The sequence below is a fragment of the Urocitellus parryii genome, chromosome 3, assembly GCF_045843805.1.
Source record: "Urocitellus parryii isolate mUroPar1 chromosome 3, mUroPar1.hap1, whole genome shotgun sequence".
In the NCBI taxonomy this organism is placed as follows: Eukaryota; Metazoa; Chordata; class Mammalia; order Rodentia; family Sciuridae; genus Urocitellus; species Urocitellus parryii.
The window spans coordinates 7355889-7365243 of NC_135533.1; the positions used below are offsets into that span (position 1 = coordinate 7355889).

General features: G+C 44.7%; 1 non-coding gene across 1 annotated transcript; it reads right to left on the reverse strand.

The window, feature by feature from the left end:
• Window positions 1-2581: 2581 nt before the first annotated feature.
• On the reverse strand, window positions 2582-2651 carry Trnat-agu (transfer RNA threonine (anticodon AGU)). Its single transcript has one exon. It is a non-coding gene; the product is annotated as a tRNA-Thr (tRNA).
• Window positions 2652-9355: the final 6704 nt, after the last annotated feature.

The following is a 9355-nucleotide window of genomic DNA, read 5'->3' on the forward strand; positions in this document are numbered from 1 at the left end:
GAGGTCACCGGGGTCTGCTGCAACTGTTTGGGGGGAAATGGCGTGCGATGGTGGGATGGTGCCCATCCCTTCCCCCCTCAGTGTTCTGTGACCTCAGCTGGTAGCTTGGAGCCAGCTGTGGTGAGACCATCTGCACCACGAAAGTTGACGCATGCTTCAGACCAGGCCTCGTCTGCTGTTTGTGGATGGTCAGAGAGAGTGATGGAGAAATGCTCATCATGCAGATTGAAACTAAAGCCTTAACATTGCAAATAGTCTGAAAATCAAGGATATATTCTTGCAGCGTTTGAAAACCCTTACCCGTTTCACTGACAGAAGCTCTGACACACACACTTTTTAATTTTTCCCTTGTTCTTAACATAAGCAAGTATCAACCAGTGCTCCTGTTGGAGCTGTGACCAGTTGACCCGGATGATCATAACCTAAACTACAGATGCAGAATCCAGCAAAAATCAACCGCACTCTGTGAGAACCAGTGGCTGCGTGGAACTTACAATGAACAGCGCTGCATGCATTATTATTGTTTCATGTGTTTCACAGCCTTCATATCAGCATGATTGATGATGATCCCGTGGTTGGTGAGTGGTTTCCAGCACATCACTGGAGCTGGGTCAGGTTGGCTAGAAACTCTGTCAGGGAAGTCTGGAATCAGAGACTAGTGGCGAAGGGGTCTCATGACCCCTGGGAATGGGCTTGGCCATTCCTCTACATTGAGTCACTGATTGGCAGCAGCCCATGCTAGGAACAGCCTTAGAGCAAACATGGAATGGGTTTCAGATTGGGACCTTTGGTCAATCAGGCTGTGGGGCTGGCTTGCCTGTGAGAGGGGTCCTGCACTGAGGCGAGAGGGCCAGGTTTCTGTATCACCAGTCACCAGCTGGGTCAGCTCCCCTGGGGGGCATATGCTTGGGTGTGGCTGAGGACAACACATGTGAGGCCAGAGCTCTGAGCAGTCAGCTGAGAGTGGGCAAGAGTGGATGTTCTTGAAAGCTGGAAGACAGGTTCTTCCAAGCTGAAGAGGGGAGTTGGCTGGAGCATCATTGTAATATCTATCTATCTATCTATCTATCTATCTATCTATCTATCTATCTATCATCTATCTATCTATCTATCTATCTATCATCTATCTATCTATCTATCATCTATCTATCTTACTATTTATAATAAATTCACATGTCCGTTAGCATTTAAAAGGCTTGAAGAAATCCAGCGGTTCACTTTGTCTGATGCATTGTCTCCTTAATTTATTTAACCAAGAAACCATTTTTTTGTGGCTGTCCTGTTACCATCTTCTGGTGTTAGTGCTGTGCAGAACACTCATGGGAAAGGCTGCACTGGAGAGATGGCGGGATCAGATGGGAAAGGGAGGTAAATGCATGCCAAGTACTTTTGCTTTTATGTCGTGGTCCCTGGGGAGCTGCTCTGATTTCCCTGGGAGACTTCTGGAGGATGATTGGTGTGGCAGTGATGGAAGCAGCGAGTCTATTTAAAAGTCTGCCATGTTTTCTGAGGTAGAGGCCAATGGGCCTGGGTCTGGGTGGCAGAGGGGAGCCCAATTAGAGAAATGCATAGGAGAGCCAACAGGACTTACGACAGGTTCTTTCACATTGGTGTGTCATCTGGCTCAGAGTTCCTGCAGCTCACCCTTGGTGTTCATTTCCAAGCTACTTCTGTTTCCTCCTTGCCTTCCTTTCTTCCTTTTACCTTCCTATTGTCTTCTCTCATTATTTATGTGTCCTAAAATGGTGTGTATTTAACAACCTCACCTGCCAGAAGAGCTTTCATATGCTTGTCTTTTCAGGCTCCTGTTGGTTTGTAACCGTTGCATCCTGCATTTTTCAATTTATTTATTTTTTGGTACTGGGGATTGAACCTGTTGCACTCAGCCACTGAGCCACATCCCAGCCCTTTTTAATATTTTATTTAGAGACAGGGTCTCACTGAGTTGCTTAGGTTCTCGTTAAATTGCTGAGGCTGGCTTTGAATTCGTGATCCTCCTGCCTCAGTTTCCTGAGCCACTGGGATTACAGGCGCACCACCATGTCCAGCATGTTCTTCAATTTAAAAAGTGACAATTGGTTGGTTGCAGTTGTGCATGCCTGGAATCCCATCTACTCAGGAGACTGAGGCCAGAGGATTAGAAATTTGAGGGTAGCCTGGGCAATGTCTCAAGACTCTGTTTCAAAAATAAATAAATGAATAAATAAATAAAAACAAAAAATAAATAAAAATGACTGGGATGTAGCTCAGTGGTAGGGGGCCCCTGGGGTTGGTGGGGTCAATCCCTAGTACGAGAGAGAGAGAGAGAGAGAGAGAGAGAGAGAGAGAGAGAGAGAGCGCGAGCGAGCGCCGGGGCAGCATCCTTTTATAATCCCACACTTGACACTTGTTGCTTTGGAATTTCATGTTCTGGTGTCTTTTCCAACATGGAAGAATAACTTTGGGTTTATGGTGCACAGATCAGGAAATGAGGATAATACAAACAATCTCATGTCTTCAGTCCAAATGGATTTGCTTCTGTTCTCTTTAGTGTAGCAAACACTTCTTGTTGTACTACTTTTTTTTTTTTTTTTTTTTTTTTTTGTGATGCTGGGGATTGAACCCAGGGCCTTGTGCATACTAGGCAAGCACTCTACCAACTGAGCTATATACCCAGCCCCAGAAAAATATCATTTCTTTTCAAGAAGATCTTATTGCATCACCAGGATGGAGGGTGTAGGTTATGTGGATTCTGGATGTTGTCTTTCCTTCCCCACTTTGTGCTAACTGTAATCAACTCTGATGCTTCTTTTATACTTTTCCCAGGAAAGGAAATTTCAATCAATAACTAAAATAAGCTTTTTGGTGCTCTGAAATCTCAGTTGCATCTTGTGAATTAACATGGATACCGAAGGCAGGTCTGATGGAGAGAGAACACATCTCCAGACAGGGAGCTTCCCCTTAAGAATACCAAGGGCACCAACAGGAAATGAATACCACATTTTTTTTTCTCTACCTCTAGAATTTTTGAACTACTATTGAGCAGACCAGAAGCATGTTTGCAAACATGCAACAGAGTGGATTCTGGGTTTTTAATTTGGGGAACTTTCTCAGATCTGGGAGGTGTATTTCAAGTTGAAGTCATTTTGTATATCTTAGGACCTAGGACTTGCTTTTCACATTTTCCTAGGGAAACACTGACAAAAGGGCTGTTTCCAAGTCTTGTGTCACCTGCATGCTGCAGGATTTCTGTTTTTGTTTCCTGCATTTTGACCAGGCCTCTTCAGGAGCAGGGAAAGCTAAGGGGTTCTGTCTTGCTGCCCATTAGATGACAGCCCGGGGGGAGCTGCCAGGCAATGCTGCGGAGCAGGCTGCGGCTGGCTCTCTCCAGGCGAGCGAGCACACCCCAGGCTGTTTCTTCACTGGTTGGACCTTGAAAGAGCCTGGCCAGCTGCTAGAGGGCTCAGCTGAGACCTTGCTAGGAGGGGCCATGCGTGACCAGCTGAAGGCTATTTGCTGAGCAGCGAGCATCTGGCTGCTCACCAGCATGGCCATTAGGCTCCCCAGCTTCCCCGGCCCTGGAGCAGAGGGAGCTGGGCACTCCTGAGACACCACTGGCAAGTGAAATGCTGGCGTGCGATTCTGAGGCTGCTGCGGTAAAGCCAGCATATCTTAAGCCCTCTCTGGAGCCATGAAGTCCTAGTTTTGGTGACCATGGTTATGGTTGGAATTGCAAGTGGCCCTCAGGCCTCTGTAACTGGTGCCCAGTAGGAAAACTAACACTGGTCTTGCCTGCACCCTCAGTTATCAAGGATAAGACTCTGAGCTGAGTTAGGAAATGTGGTGCCAGGGCATGGAGCTCCTTGGGACAGGGATGGGTTCCCCAAACAGATGCTCTGCATGTTCCAGAGCAGCTATTTGCAAAACACGTAATGGATAAAAGATTAGGATCCAGAACATATTATAGATGTTCCAGAACTTATGAAAAAATGTTTACCCTCATCAGCAAGTAGGAAAATGTAAAATTTAAAGCCACTAAAGGATATCGATTTATACTCAATTGGCAAAAATTAAAGTAAGCCAATAGGAAGTGTTACTGAGGCTACAAAGCAAAGAGAGCTTGCATACAATGCTGTTAGGAGAGTGAATCAGCACAATTATGTCAGGAAACAACTTAGCATTAATTAGCCAAGTCAGACATTCCTGCAACTCAGCAATTATGCTATAAGGAATATAATTGCAGAAGTACGCATAGTTTCATTATTCGTAATAGTAAACATTCAAAACAACATCAACATCAACAGGATATAGGATAAATAAGTTTTATATACTCATAAAACAGTACATATAGTATGAAAAAAGTTCAGTTTTATGTATCAATGTTGGTGAATCTTTTTCTTTTTTTTGGGGGGGTGGGGTGGGTATGAGTATCAGAAATTGAACTCAGGGGCACTTGGCCACTGAGCCACATCCCCAGCCCCATTTTGTATTTTATTTAGAGACAGGGTCTCACTGAGTTGCTTAGGGCCGCTCTGTTGCTGAGGGGCTGCTTTGAACTCGTGATCCTCTTGTCTCAGCCTCCCAAGCTTCTGGGATTACAGGCATGTGCCGCCTCGCCAGGAGCAATATTGGTGAATCTTAAAAACAAAAAACCAGATCCAGAAGGATGCACTCAATAGGATTTCATTTGTGCAAAATAGCAGCAAAGTGGACAATTACTTGTTTAGAGAGGTGGGTAGACTGAATGAAAAGGAAGAAATGAAATAACATGAAAATCAGGAGAGTGGTTACTAGGATAGAGGAGGCAAGTGAGGGCTGTGGGGGTGGGTAAGCAGGGCTGTCCCAGCCACAGGGGATGGGCCACTGTCAAAGCTGGGCAATGGCTACAAAGGTGTTTGATTTATTATTGAGCTATAGGTTAGACTGTATATTTTAGATCTATCTATGTATAAATGTGTATGTGTGTATATATTATTTCTCTGTGTATAATTATAATTTATACTTTTTGAAAGAAAGAAGAGGAAGGAGGAGGGGAAGGAGAAGACTTGGGAGCATTTTGGGTCCTTGTGTGAGGTGACATCAGTGCTGAGAATGGAGATCTGTGGAGAGCAATAAGGAAGCATCACTGGACTCCAAGTGCGTCCCTGATCAGGTGGGGTCTTGGTGGTGCTGTTTTGATACTGCACACATTTCCAGACGTCGGTTCCAGGGATGCTTCCTGGGAGGACAGTGCTGGAGTTGATTGCTGAAGGGTAGAGGCTCACCTCAAGGTGCAGATTGTCACTCATTCAGCAAAGATGTACTGAGGTCCTACTGAAAAAAAAATTAGAGGCACATAAAGCTGAATCAGAATACAATGCCATGAATTTGCACACATGAAGAAATGGAAGTAGAAGGTCTGACACTCAGCTGTAGCGTCTGGGCAGTGTTAGAATCAGTGTTTCTGAGCTGGGAAGGGAGGGGAGAATCGTCCAGTGAGCACTTTGGGAGCCAGGCGTTGTGTTAGGTGTTTCACCTGCCTGGGGGGAGGGGAGAGAATGCCTGAACTAAAGACACAGAGGAAGTGACAGGGTTCACCAAGGAAGGGTGAGCAGCGTCATTGGAGTGGAGTAACTACTAGTCAGTGAGCACTTATTGTAGGGCTTGGAAAATCTTCCTGTAAAGGGCCACATGGCAAATATATTAGGCTTTGTGGGCACCATGGCTTCTGTTGCAAAGACTCCACTCTGCCTCTGTACCGGGGAGGGTCGGGGTGTGGGGGAGCCACAGACAGTGTGAATGTGACTGTGTTCTGATAAAACTTTATTCATAAAAATAGGCAATGGCTAGCTTTTTTTCTCTATGGATGTCTCTATTATTATTATTTTTTGGTGGCTTTCCAGATTCCTGATTTATTGAATGTTCGCCGTGTAACAAGCGCAGTGCCAAGCGCTTTACATGCATTATCTCAACTCTGGAAATAGTCCTCTGGGCAGACACTATTATTACCATTCCCTCCTGTTTACAGACACAGATACCAAGTCTCGGGTTGACTGAAGTCACTTAGTACCAAAGGCTGCAGGCAGGGTTGCCTCGGAGAGCCTGCCCCTGTTGTTCACTCTTAATCACTGTGCTTCCTGCATAATTAGAGGATGGGGTTGAGGGGCTGGGGCTGACATGGAGATCCTTGATGCCAAGATGAGTCATCTTGCCCGGATAGTTGAGGGCCATGGGAGGTTCTGGGTGGAGACGAAGGAGGCAGAGCTCCCCCACACCCTGGGCTTCCTGGCCTCTTTCTCCTGTGCTGAGGTGGGAACTGCTCAGCTGCCTCTTGCTCAGCCTCCCCAGCAGGGCATCAAAGACAGAGCTCAGGATAATTTGGGATTAGCCCTGCTGGAATGCCAGCTGATGTCACAGTCCTGTGTGGTGTGGGAGGGTGACCATCCTGTCCAGGAAGGGAGAAGGTGACTGTCCTGCTAGGAGGGGCTCCTCCTTGACAGCAGGAGCAGAGAGCCTGTAGTAATAGCCACACAGTTTCAGGTGGATACCACTAAGGCTAGGTTCTCTGGACTTGCTACAGAGTAAAGCCCTTTCTGGTTTCGGTGGCTTGTTCAAGCTGGGAGCAGCAGTGTCCTGTCACATGGCAGCCCTGTCACTTGAGAGGGCAGTTGGCAAACTCATTTCCTCTGTCCTAAGCGTTTTCAACCACCAGTGTCGCGTCCCACCACGTGGAAGGCTGGCCTGTTTTCTTTTACCAGGAGGCAGCCACTTGGTAATTGCTCCCCGACCAGAAGATGAGAACTTACCAGGAAGGGTTCCTGCTACCATGTTGAATAGGGGCTGGACAGAGGATGGGGACAAACCAAATTCATTGTTTTTCATCCTAATTTATAGTTGAAAAGGGAATTTTAGGATCAGATCTTGAAAATCGGTGTTATCCTCCAGGCAGTATCTTTTGAAGCACACTCCGTAGAACCTTGTGCCTCAGTATGTTCTCTAAGAAGAGCTTCAGAATCAGTGTTTGGGAAGCCCTGTGTGCCCCACCCCACCTCCTGGAGCCACACGATGCACAATAGCATTAATAAGGGCTGGGGCCTTTTATGGTACTGAGTAGTGAACACATCTTTTAACTCGGCACTCCCAAATCTAGTAGTATCTATTAAAATCCTGTAGGGCCAGTGTTCTCCAGACCTCATTTTGGGAAATAATGTTGCAGGTAATTAAGGTCAAGCGGGTCTTTTAGGAAATGTGGGATCATCAGATAATATATGATTTTAAAAAATAACTCAGGCAGCCGATGAGAAGTTGAATTACAAAGAGGTAGACTCAAGGTAGGCAAAAGAACAAAACTAAAAAATTAAAAAAAAATAGTCCAGATGAGAAACAAGGACCCAAAATATTGATAGTGATCATGAAAATGGAGACAGATTTCATTCAAACACCTTTGTGCAATGGGTGTGAGAGCACCTATGATAGATTCAATATAGACAGTGAAGAGAAGGAGACACCAAGGTTGCCTCTTGGTGAGCCTGTTTGGTTGACCAGATGGACAGTTAACCAAGACTGGAAACAGAGATCTTCCAACATGGCTGCCTTTGAAGACAGCAAGTGGCAAGTGGGTCCTATGGCTTCCGGAGTCCACACAGTGGAGCCCACAGAGGCGGAACTCCATCAAAATCCCAGGCTCTAGGGTCTGGATCTGAGGTTCGTGTTTATGGACAGCGCAGACATCACTGCTCCTTCCGTACTTCTCTGTTCAGCTCAGGGTGTGAAACCTAACAGGGCACACTGGCTGGGAACATAAACAGGTCCCTTTCCTGTCAAAATGCTTAATTACAGCAATACATTATGACATAATTGGCCAGCCTGGTCTGTCAGAAAGGCTCACAAACAAGAACGATTGTTTTAGAGTGGGAGTTTCCAGGCTATTTGTCAGAGTTTGGGGAAGTCACAGAGGCTGACATTTGTCAGACACAGTAATTAAAAATTGCCTCTGGATGTGTCTCAGATGGGAAGGTATTTAAACTCAGCATAAACACTAGTCTGTTATCCTCCTAGCACTGAAAGAAACTGGAACATAAGAACCATAATATTACCCTTATGTTTCCCATTGCAAAGGAATGATGACTGCAAATTATGAAGAAGTACAGCATGACACAGAATACCAGAGCCCGGTAACGCTGCTCATCGGGGAGTGCCTCGGGAGAGGTCCGATTATTAGCACTGAGCACATAGGTTCTGATGACAGGAAACTTAGACTCATTTTTATAAATAGCGCTCTGTAATCTAGAACTTTGCTCCCATTAAGTTCTCCTGTAGATGTCCAAATTCTACCACACCCACTTAGACCCCTTTACCAAGTCATATGTTCATATTTTAACCTTAATATTGATTGAGGGTCAATCAATTAGAAAGAGTCACATGAAGAATATTTGTGTAAAATTCCTGAAGATAGATATAGATATGTCTCTATATATACACATATGTATATATCTACACATATATCTATATAGATAGATAGATTTGTTCCTTGTAGAAGGATTTACACAATGGCTTCTTTTAAGAATTTAGCACAAGAAAGAAGAGCATTGTTTCCTTTTCTGATTGTAATTTTTTGTTTTAGCTGTCCATAAAAAGCAACAACAAATTTAGTAATTCATTATAATAGATAATGTAGTTCTTGAGTGTGAAAGAGAGCCTGCAAGGTATTTTGAGCTTAAACACAATGGGGAAATACTGGATGCCGTCTTTCTCTTGGAAATGTATAATGCATGTAGTATACTAGGCGGGTTTGGAGAGTCTAAGAAAAGAAACCTATGTTATTTTCACACAATTTCCCTTCTGTTTGAGAAGAGAAATCCTTCTCCCCTCCCATATTCTGTTAACTGCCCTTGGAACTACTATTTGTAGAATAATTTATTATGGTAACATATACATGACAAATTGTCCCCCAGCAGACTCTGAGGCTGTGAAGGGCACAAAATAGTCTATTATCTCTTGTAGGTAGCAGATGATAAGTGCCTAATAAATGCTTGTTAAATGGACTAATCTAGTCCCACCACCCATGCAGTGCCAGGAGAGTTCTAGGATACTCCCAGTGGGGGTCTAATTGATGGCAGGACACATCCAGATACCAGGAAGCCCTAGGAGGGAGGCAACCCACTAATCTACCCATAATGCTGACTGTTCAAAGCATTCTTTCCACGAAGAATGATCTGTCTTAAGACTCAACCATATTACACTTGTAAACACCTGGAAAGTGGATTTTTTTTCTTCTTTATTCACTATCATACCTCCAATACCTAGAACAGTTCTTGGCAAATAATAGGCACTCACTAAATATTTATGAAGTGAACAGTGTCATATTTTGTGTTAAAATCAGATATGAGGTGACTTG